Source organism: Saccostrea echinata, unplaced genomic scaffold (genome assembly GCF_033153115.1).
Source record: "Saccostrea echinata isolate AGI-Se365-2 ecotype Australia unplaced genomic scaffold, CSIRO_AGI_Sech_v1 ptg000054l, whole genome shotgun sequence".
NCBI classification, from domain to species: domain Eukaryota; kingdom Metazoa; phylum Mollusca; class Bivalvia; order Ostreida; family Ostreidae; genus Saccostrea; species Saccostrea echinata.
In genome coordinates this window covers 12,516,821-12,528,432 of record NW_026889803.1, presented here as the reverse complement: position 1 = coordinate 12,528,432, position 11,612 = coordinate 12,516,821, and the positions used below count along the sequence as shown (strand labels likewise).

Below are 11,612 nucleotides of genomic sequence, written 5' to 3'. Positions count from 1 at the left end.
TTAGTCAAGGTTGAAGGTAGGGGTTTAAGGAAAGGATTGTTGCCGATCCTTTCCTAGACGACGTACAATGTAATATGGGCTTTGAAATGGCCCATTAGTATCGTTTATTAATTGTAAACCCAATTATTTACATCGTAAAAGAGCTTCCGTATATTTTCCTGGTGTAAAAGTAAGTCGTCAATTGTAAAAGTCAGCGCTTCTCGCAAAGGTCCATTTGTCCTAAGATTTACATTTCAAAACTAGTTTTCAATATTACTATGCCTACTGTATTTCATGTTTTTGCTATATGAATGGTATTGTAATGTACGACCATCACCTCTCCCTCCCAGCTGAGCATGTAGAAATTACTAAATTATTGTCAACTTCTATTCAATAGGCAGACCTAATTTTGTACTGAATTTCATATGTAGCAGAATTTATTGAAAAATTTATACATGAGAAGAAGACACTTGATGTGGCCTTCAACTCGACATTTAGATACATCGACGATGTAATATCAATTAACAAAAGTTACTTTCATTCATATGTCGACTCGATATATCCCAGTGAACTTGAAATAAAAGATACCACAGAGGCTGACACATCTGTTTCATATTTGGATATTTTACTAGATCTAGAAAAAGATGTTTATGGTTATCTAACAACAAAATTGTGGCAATAAATCCTTATCACCTGCATATGGAGTTTATACCTACCTTCGATTCGATACGCAAGAGCATATTCCATGTACGAACAATTTCTAAAACGAGGCAAGCTCTTGACAAACAAGTTGATAAAACAAGGATATCAACAATCTCTTTCAAGTCATCATTTTGCAAGTTTTATGGTTGATATAATGACCTTGTCAGCAAGTATAATCTATCATTAAGTCACATGCTGACTGATTTTTTTCACACTTATTTTAGACTATATTTAAACATTGAATTGTCTATGGATTTTTCCGTTTGCCCTATCATGACAATGAGCACACGGCGGGTGTGACCTGTCAACAGTGGATGCATACTTCTCCATGGCACCTGATCCCACCTCTGACGTTTTTAGAGATCCTTGTTTGCTCTGCTCTCACTTTGCACTGTTTTAATGGACTTTTGAGCTTGATTTCTGTTCGTTTTCCCCATATTTTGTGTAAGTGAAGATTTTGGGATGGGGTCTGTTGAATGTTTCGATTTACCTGATCCACCAGGAATGACAAATCCCCTACAAAAAGTTATGGTATATTCTCTTAACAATAGGAATTTTTTATGTACATCTACGTAAACTTAGTGTGTTTTTATCAAATTCTCAATTTTGTTTTATCTGGAAAAAGCGAATCATCCGATTTTTCTAAAATCAAAAATTCGGAGTTCAAAACCCTTTACTTAGTAAGTGAAAACTAAATCGATAGATCGGCTGCAGCTTACTGAGATATCAACATTTTAAAGCGTGTAAACATTCGAAAAGTTCTCAGAATTTTTTTTGGATAATTAACTTTTCATGAAAGTATAATTAACTTTTCATGAAAGTATCATGAAAGTCAAGTGTAAAGGCAAGATGTTTATAGTTCGTTGCTCATTAAAGGCTTGTGGCACGTAAAAGTAAGAACCTTGAAAAGTAAGTCTTATCTATACAGACCTGTTTAAAAATCCTTTGAAAAGAGTTATTATTTATAAACTTAATAATTTTTAATACCATCAGTTTAAATTTCTATTTTAAAGATATACTTGTGTAGAAAATGAACACAAGTAAATATCTTTTTTGAAATTTTCTTTGCATGTTTGTAATTGGAGGTGTTTAAGCATTTTTTTTTTCATTTTGTCTTGTGTATGCAACTGTTTTAAAGCAAAAGTGTAAATATACAGTGTCAGAGGGGAGAAAAAATAACATCAAATGAACATTCCCTACAACCTGGCAAAACTAGTCGTGAATTACATAATTTTAAAATTCAAAACACGCTTTTTAACGTGATTGGATTGGATTGTCATTCTGTGGACATATCCCGATGTTTCTTACTCATTAACATCGTAGATTGCCTCAGAAATCATACGCATTACACTGTAATAAATAATTCAATATTTAAAATAAACATGTGCCTAAAATTTAATGTGTTAATTGTGAAAATTTTCTGTCCTTTTTTCATGTTGTTTTAAATTTTATAACTGCACTGTTAATTCTACCAATTTGAAGAGATTTGAGGAGATGTGACAAAAATAATTCAATGCATGGAAGCATGTAGAAAGGTTTTTTTTTTTTTTTTTTGCCTTTGTCTTTTATATGTTTGTTTGACCGGCATTGTTCTTATTTATTACTAAGGAGTAAAGACCTTCTGCTGTAAATTTCACCAAATTTATTTTATGGCACCTGATCCCGCCTCTAAATTTTGAGGTCCGCTCCAAATTTGTATCCTCACTTTTGAGACTGAATACTGTTCGTTATCTTCATATTTCATTTTAAACTTCTCAACATTGATTTTCATCAAGAGCGATAGCATCAGATTCAAACGAAGTATGAAGCGATTTTTAATTTTTCAGAAGTGATTTTTATGTCAAATCATGATATGAAGAAATTTTAACACGGAGAATAGAAAGAGAAATAATTTATTACCACAACATAAAATTAAAAATACGAGGGGTATATGAAAATAATGTTTAGTGTCATACTTATTATGTTTATAAAAGAAAACACTATAAAGCGCTGCTTCCTAAGTCAGATATCCCAATATTATATTATTGTAAGAAAAGAATACATGCATTAGCAAGAGTAAACTTTCTTATAAATATTTTTCAATGGAAAAAATGTAATACTAATAAAAAATTTTAATATGGCACTTGATATATTAAAGCATTTTTAAAATGGTTCATGAAAAGATAGAACTTATTCAATTAGTAGGGGTTTTAGAACTGGAATTAAATGTTTTATGTTAAATATAACAAGAGGCCCAGGGGCCACATCGCTCAACTGAGCACTATGGCTAGGAAAAAGCAGAAATCATTTCAGTCTAGAAAGGTTGAAAAGTTTAAATAAAAAAGTGGTTGGGGGGGGGGGGTGAGGGGTGGGGGGGGGGGTCATGAATTGAACAAATTTGAATCTACATTATCTGAGGATGCTTCCACGTAAATATGACCAATCATGGCTTTGCTGTTCTTGAGTAGAAGATTTTTAAAGATTTAACCTATGTATTCCTATGTAAAACTTTGATCGCCCATTGTGGCCCCGTCCGACCCCCGGTGGTCATGATTTGAACAAACTTGAATCTACACTACCTGAGGATGCTTCCACGTAAATATGACCAATCATGGCTTTGCTGTTCTTGAGAAGAAGATTTTTAAAGATGTTTCCTATATATTCCTATGTAAAACTTTGATCGCCCATTGTGGCCCCACCCGACCCCCGGGGTCATGATTTGAACAAATTTGAATCTACACTATCTGAGGATGCTACCAAATAAATATGACCAATCATGGCTTTGCTGTTCTTGAGAAGAAGATTTTTAAAGCTGTTTCCTATATATTCCTATGTAAAACTTTGATCGCCCATTGTGGCCCCACCCGACCCCCAGGGGTCATGATTTGAACTACCTGAATCTACACTACCTGAGGATGTTTCCACATAAGTTTCATATTTTCAAGCACAGTGGTTCTTGAGAAGAAGATTTTTTAATGATGCCATTAATTTTTCACGAATTCTTAATTATCTCCCCTTGGAAGAAGGCGTGGCCCTTCATTTGAACAAACTTGAATCCCCTTTACCCAAGGATAGTCTGTGCCAAGTTTGGTTGAAATTGGCCCACTAGTTCTGGAGAAGAAGATGAAATTGTGAAAAGTTTACAACGACAACAACGACAACGTCGACGACGACGACGAAGGACAACGGACAAATTTTGATCAGAAAAGCTCACATAAGCCTTCGGCTCAGGTGAGATAAAAAGTATAGACAAAAGGAAATAGAAGTTTCCAATATACGTCAGGTTTGAATGAATTGACTAACATTACTCAAAGCACTCAGTTTTTTAACGCTGGTACAATATTAGGATATTTCATATGGAAAGTTATCTCTCATATCAGAGGGTCCATCTTCCTTAAGATGAAAGGTAATCGTTTTTAAAAATGATTATCTAAATTAACTTTTAAATTAAATTAAATGAACCAATTACATTTCTTTCAAGCTGCTATGGGACTTTTCTTTGCCATTCGAACATACGCCATGATTTGGGAAACAGATATGCCAGGACTTTTGAAGAATTGCTATGAAGAACTTACACAAGGACTTACAGTTAGCGACATCCCAGGTCATGCAGTGCAAAGTTATTGTTTAGGAAGCTACATCTGGCAAAGCCCACATCTGAGACATCAGCTAAATTTGACCGAGAATCAGGTCAATTATATTCGATCCTTTTACAGAGAGTACCAACAAAGGCTTCACACTAGGAGACGCCACAAAAGGCAAGAGTCACTCGCCTTCCGTCAGGAACTACGAGTTCTGGATGACGCACTAAGGCAGCGATTTTTCAATCCCCTAACAGCATTGAAAGAAAATGGGGTATAAAAGGTGTACTTAAAACAATCATTGATAAAGTCATCAAGTTTTCTGTCAAGGGTTTTCTTTTATGTATTATATGTCAAATTTATTTTCATTCAAATTTCAAAATTTCCACAAAGCTTTTGATTTTAGTTTTGAATTTTATTTCAGGATTACGATACTTGGGCAAGTGTACATAACGGCTTAGTCCTACCAGCTGGACATCGTGGCCCGGCCTTCCTGGGATTTCATAGAGTCTACCTTCTTTTGTAAGGTCCAATGGTTTTTTTTTTGTTTCTCATGATGGATCGTTTGAATTTCCTTAAATTATGAATTGAGGGCGTACAAGACTAGGAAAATCACCTACTTCGAGATAATATATTTCTCAGCAAGATTTGCATTTAAGCCGAGAAAAAATGCCCATGGTTTGACAAATTAAAAAAGTGAAAGATTAAAGCTCAATAATAACAAAACTTCTTTAATATTTCAGTTAACATTATCGTTAACTTTATATAAAATTCCTACGCAACAATCTTATATGTAATAAAATTATTCGTCTAATGAATTACATCTACAGACCAAAGAGGGCAAAAATTGATAATTTCTTCATTCTATTAAACAGATAATAAAACGAGAATCGAACCCGGGCCTCTTGATCACGAAGCGAGCGCCCTACCACTAGGCTACCCTGACAGGTTTTGAACCATAGAATAATTTTTGCCAAGAGAATTTTCTGCAATAAAGTCTTGTTTCTCAGAATTAATCATACTTTTCGTACCATTCAATAATAACTAGAAATATGTCCATAGCATATGAATCTTCCGCCCAAGGTATAAGAGTATTCCAACATGAAAATTTGTATTATGGTATGAAGTTTGATGAGAATATCTCAAATAGTTTCTATAAAATTGAAATTGAAATCTAAAAAAATGGAAATAAATGATGAATTCTCAACAAATTATTTATCAGTGCATAAAAGAAAAGTGAGGCCAAGGTCACAGGAAATTTCAAGTTCAAAGTTTCTGATGCAGTTGAATAACTCTCACTAATATGTATTCGCATATTAAGTTTGATGAAGTATCTTAAATGGTTTCTTTAAAACTGAAGTAAACATTAGTCTAGCCGTCGCGGTAACTCAGTCGATAGAGCGCTCGCTCCGTGATCGGAAGGCCGTGAGTTCGAATCCCGGCCGCGACTGACGTACATGTAAGTCGATAAAAAATTGGTTTCAACTGTTCCTTCGCCAGGCGCTCGGCACTGTGAAGTGAAAATTCCGGGTCCTTCGGAAGAGACCTTAAAAACCGAGACCCCGTGTCACGGCAGGCGTTGGCACGATAAAGATCCCTCACTGCTCAATGGCCCTTAGTGCCGAGTAAAGGTCCAGATTTGAAGCCCTTCAACGGTATATGGTGTCGTCTCTATATGAGTGAAAATTTTCGAATGGGACGTAAAACAACATACAATCAATCAAACATTAAACATGTAGAAAAAGTGAGCTCAAGGTTAAAGGAAAGGTCAACGTTCAAAACTGTTGATGCTATTGAATAGCTCCCTTGATATGTGTAAGTATAAAATGTTTGATAAGATTATCTTGTATATTTTCTTTGAAACTGAGCTAAACAATAATTTAAGAAAAATAAGATCAAGGTCAAAGGAAATGTCAAGTTCAAAAAATGTTGATGCAGTTGAAAACTTAAATCAGTATGTATCAGCATATGAAGTTTGATAAAAAGATATTGATTAGTTTATTTAAAACTGAGCTAAACACTAATTTAAGAAAAGTGATGTCAAGATCAAAGGAAAGGCCAAGGTAAAAAAAATGTTTATGCTGTTGAATACCTCTCATCAATATGTATCAGCATATGAACTTTGATAAAAAAATATCTTGAATAGTTTCTTTGATACTGAGCTTTGAACTGAGCTAAACGCAAAGCGCGACGGAAGGACGAAAGGACGGAAGAAGGCGGACATGACAAACACTATATGTCCCGGCCATATTCATGGTGGAGCATAAAAACCTTTTTAAAATACTTTTTCACAACTTTTTATGCATTTGAGGCTACAGGCATTTCGCAGGCCTTGTTTGCCCATTTTCAAAGATCAAAGAAAAGTTATATGTTTCAAAATTTGTGTTGTCACGCTCAATGATATGTAGACAGGATAGCGCTTTTTATTTCACTTTTTTGTGGCTTCATATGGTATTAAAGATATTAAGATTGGACAAAACAAGACGTGACCTTGGGAAATTTAATCTGTATGTTATGCAACCGCTTTACTTTACATCTATAATACTTATAACTATAAAGTCATTCCATGATGGAACGACTTAAAAATACATATAAAAAAAGAGGGGATGGGGGGTCTATGTCTTATTTGACCAACTCAAATTAAAAAAAAAAATTGGTAAATTTTTTTATGGCTATTGTAGACCCAGTTTCCATTAAATATCCTACACTCCGCTTAAAATAAATAAACAATTGATACATATGAGTAATTCAATAAAATAAAGGAATGAAACATGTTAATGAAGACATTACAGACAATACAATTTATTTAGAAAGTTTAACTTTTCTTTGAACTTTGAAAAATATTATGACTCAGAGCGGGAAATTGCCCTTGCCTTATATGCCCTTATTCTTTATTTTATCTCTTTTAAGGAAGCTCTAAACACTAAGAAAAGATGTTTTTTGGGCTTTGACAAAATTGTATTATGTCATGTTGTGTATATTGAGTTTATGTAGTTAACTTTCAACATAAGGTACCAGCCGTATTTCTCCAGAAAAATGTTCTCAGACATTGAAGCATTTAATGCACAGAAATCACCGTTGTTTACCTACATTAGGAAAATACATGCAAATAAAGTATTCAATTACTTTATCATGGTCTAATATGTCGTTAAGAATGCTTCAGTTTATTTCAAATGATGTCACTTACTGTAGATTCTCATTTATTCAATCTTACATCTAAGGACAGATCACTGTAACTGCATAAAAATACCATGGAATTAGAACCCTTTAGTGAGCAGTGTTTAGAGCTTCCTTAAGGTGAAATGAGTCAATCCATCTCTAATTTTTTTTGATTTAATTTCTCCTATATTCAGATTTCTTCAATAATTGTTTAATATTTGTAATGTATATGTCTAAAACTGCCAAACTCCCTGAAACCTTAGAGTTGTTTCGAAAGGTTTATTAAAAAATAAAAAATATTAATCTTAGATTATTTTTGATTTACAGTCTCGAGTTTGCGCTTCAAGGGATCGATAGCTCTATGTCCCTTTGTTACTGGGACTCCACCATGGACAACGATATGGTTAACCCACGGGAAACTGCAATGTTCACAAGAGCTTTGGTGGGGAACGGTATTGGACCTGTTCTTGACGGACCCTTTGCAGGCTGGCAAGTGCCGAACGGCATGGTTCTGAACAGAAATATAGGTGCAAGGATGTCTGCTCTGATGACAAAACCGGCTATAAATCGATTTCTTACAGACCCCTCTGTTACACGTCACGAACAAGTTGTTGTTGGATTTAGACAAAATTTAGCAAATACTATTGAGGGTCAGCACAACAATGTTCATGTCTGGGTAGGAGGTCATATGCGTGATGAAACAGTGACTGCCTACGATCCCCTATTTTTTTACATCATACATTTATTGATTATATTTGGGAGCGATTTAGGCAAAAATTCGACAATTGGGTGTGGATCCCGCTACTAACTACCCCTGGCCAATGACCCAATTACCATCGGAGCTGCATAATCCAAACAGAAATATGGAAACCTATAGCAATTATACTTACTTGGATGGCTACAGCGATGTTTTTACCACAGAATTTTATCAGTATGATGATATGCCATCATGTGCTTCAAATTGTGGTACTTCAAGATTTTTAACTTGTCAGGGCGGGGTATGTGTTGCACGATCCGCTAGCGACATAGGAGAGGAGACATCCGCTCAAGTTATGGATGCAACAGCTTTCTTTGGCGGTGCAGTAACTGAAGAGGGACCAGAGCCGGCTGTGCCGTTCCAAGTCTCATTTGTTGATCCTAGAACTATAAATGGTAATGGAATGACTGGGACAGCGGAGGGAAATACTGCAGGAGTTGTACCCTTTCAAATAAGAAATAAATAACAAGTTTAAAAACTTCTCTGGGAAATGAAGTGGGTCGGTCACGTGATCAAATCCTGTGAAGGCCGAAGGCCTTCTCAGAAGATTTGATCAGTACCGACCCACTTCATTTCCCAGTGAAGTTTTTAAACTTGTTATTTATTACTTATATATACATTTGAGACGGACAATCGAATATAATCGAATATAAATATTGCACTAACTGTTCGTCGTAGATTTTGACAAATTATGCAAGGTGTAAATCGGCTTGAAAAGCGGTTACGCTTCAAATTCATCTGGCAACGGATTCTGTTTTGAAGGGAATATTCTGTGAAAGGCTACTTGTGATCAATTATAGTGAGCATATTGGTGTTTGAGAATTTTTGTATTCATGAGAACCCATATATTCGATGTTAAAAATCGCAAGAAACACGTCCGATGTTTGATAATAAAAAGTTGGAGGAATTTCGGTCGGAAAGGGATGGATGGAGACACTTGTCCGGACCAGTTAACTTGAAATCAAGTAAAAAAAAATTGATCAGAAACATAAAATCTACGATTTCAGTAAAGCATATTTATTATGATGTTGACACGGAGACACTGGCGACAGCTTAGGACAACGATCTCGATGATGGAGGTGCGCCTACCGAACTTCCGAATTGCAGTGTTTGTCAGCTGTTTGTGGCGTGATTGCATTACACTGATATTTTCCAACAAATTTTTAAATTTATTGTGAGTAAAGTTTTAACGAATAAAAATTATAGCATTCAGAGGTCTACAAGAAAAATAAGGGTAAACGTTGAGACTATGCAGCTCAGAGATGAAACTTATAACACGTAGTTTTCTATTCTCTATGTAAAATCGATCAAGAACTGTATTAATCACTCGTTTACATTGTAAATAAAATGATTGTTATTTTACTTGAGTATTTTGTATATTTTTATGCATGAAAAACATGCTATATTGCGAAGTAGAGTAAGTCCTTTTATGTATATATTCTTGCGCTGTGTGATTAGGTCATGTAATGACCTATGACCTTCCAGAAACTTCATACAGGTATGAAGATATTTGCTCTCTGTATGTTTATATAATAGAGAGATACCACAAATGTATATATTCCTTTATGAATGATCCAATGTCGGGGAACGGCAACATAAGAAATAGAGCAGGTCTTAGCGTAGGAGCTCCTGTTGGATCTTTGCAAGGTATTCGCAGTCTCAATAATGGCGTTTTACCTAATAACTTTGACGGCAGCTCTCCTTTGACAAACTTTGGAAATCCATCTACTCCTGGTTTTGTGGGAACGGGTGGTCAGAACTTTGGAACCAGAAGTATGTTAGGTTCAAGAGATTTAATCCGTCGTTTTGGTTATAATGCATTAGCGTTGCTGTCAGGAACCAAAAACAGGTTTGCCTTTACTAGGCAATCTGGAAATCTCCCACATAAAAGTTTATTTGCTTCACCCAATAGTCCAATCAGACATCTTTGGGATCCAAATACACAACACATTAACACCCAAACAAGGAGTATAGGTATACCTTCCCAAATTCACAGTAGCCCTTTCAATCTTGAAGATGTTCGTAGAATGGTTCATCTTCATGATATCCCGATTCAGAATACTTTTACTTTGGACGGCATTTCTGACATTCGTCGTTGGGTTTTCATCCCAGTTCGTATTGTTTATATGAGACCTCCAGGGAATTACTTCGGATCATGAATCGTGCGTAACTCTCATATTGTACAACATGTTGACATGTACTCCCCTCAGGCATACCCCGAGTTCATGAATATTTCACCAAAAATATCACCTGCTACCTACCCTAATTGTTACAAAATTAAAACCTTGGAGGGTCGTCGAGAGTGTTTGTACAGCCTGATGGATTTTCATATCGAGGAACATATATGGACTATGCAATTATAGATGAAAGACAACCAATGTCAGAAGCCATCTCCCATGTTGCTGTGAAGAATCCTGACTTAGGAGCTGCGCAGATCTAACTTACAGCCTCCGATTCTTGTGGTCGAGTCTGTCAGCCTCGTTGCCTAATTCCAGGTTCGAATCCGCCAGCTTACCGACCATGTTCAGGTGTTGTAAATCTCACAAATCAATCACCGCGTATGTATGGGCGAACGTATGGAGAAGCTGTAAGAAACAAGTGGAACTTCGGCGATAAAAACTGCCCATCAAGTTACGGAGGGGAAATTTTTATGACATTTTACTGCGACTATGAAAACGTTTGGCCGTGGAAAAGTTGCAACAGGGGAACACAAAAGATATTCCCACACTATGGCAAATAGTGTTGTACCAAAAATCGATTTCATGGTATCAGCACTTTTACAGATATGGAATACATGGGAACTAAATAAAAGGTTGATAAATTATTAAGTTGTTCTTATTGAACCTGAAATTGTAATATGATATTCCTGGTCTCAACAACATACAGAGGACAGTCTGTAGTTGACACCTATTATGCAAATGTTTATAGAAAACTTTTCACCAAGAACACTAATAAATGTTGTCATTCTTTAAAACAGAAATTTTTGTAAAATTTTTTATAGTTGCAAATAAACACATAGGTTGTACTCAATTCAAAATTAAACACCGCAAATTAAACAAGTTAAAAGGGGACTGCCAAACAAACCATGAATCCCTACAGTTGTATGTAGTAGTTTCCTTACATGCATCAAAGAATTTATTTTATTTTTCAAATCAACGCAATCGGAATAAGTTAATGTATATTTTTTTTCGAATAGTTGCAGGGAATATTCTGCATATAGAGTACAACAAGACAACAATATGTACAAGCACACTACATTACCAAATAAGTCCAGACCTAAGGCTCAACAATGGGCTCAGGAGTCATGAATTTTACATTCATTTTTGGTGAGGGATTAAAATCTTTAAATTATCAAGTAAACTGTTTGCCTGTTAGATGTTCGTGGATAAAGAAGATTTTACACCATTTAATGCGTTTCCAAACAAGATCTAGAGACCCAAGGGCCTTAAAATTAA

General features: G+C 35.3%; 1 pseudogene; it reads left to right on the top strand.

Moving 5' to 3' along the window:
- The first annotated feature begins 4,146 nt into the window (after positions 1 to 4,146).
- On the top strand, positions 4,147 to 10,902 carry LOC133204624 (tyrosinase-like protein; annotated as a pseudogene).
- The last annotated feature ends 710 nt before the right edge of the window (positions 10,903 to 11,612 follow it).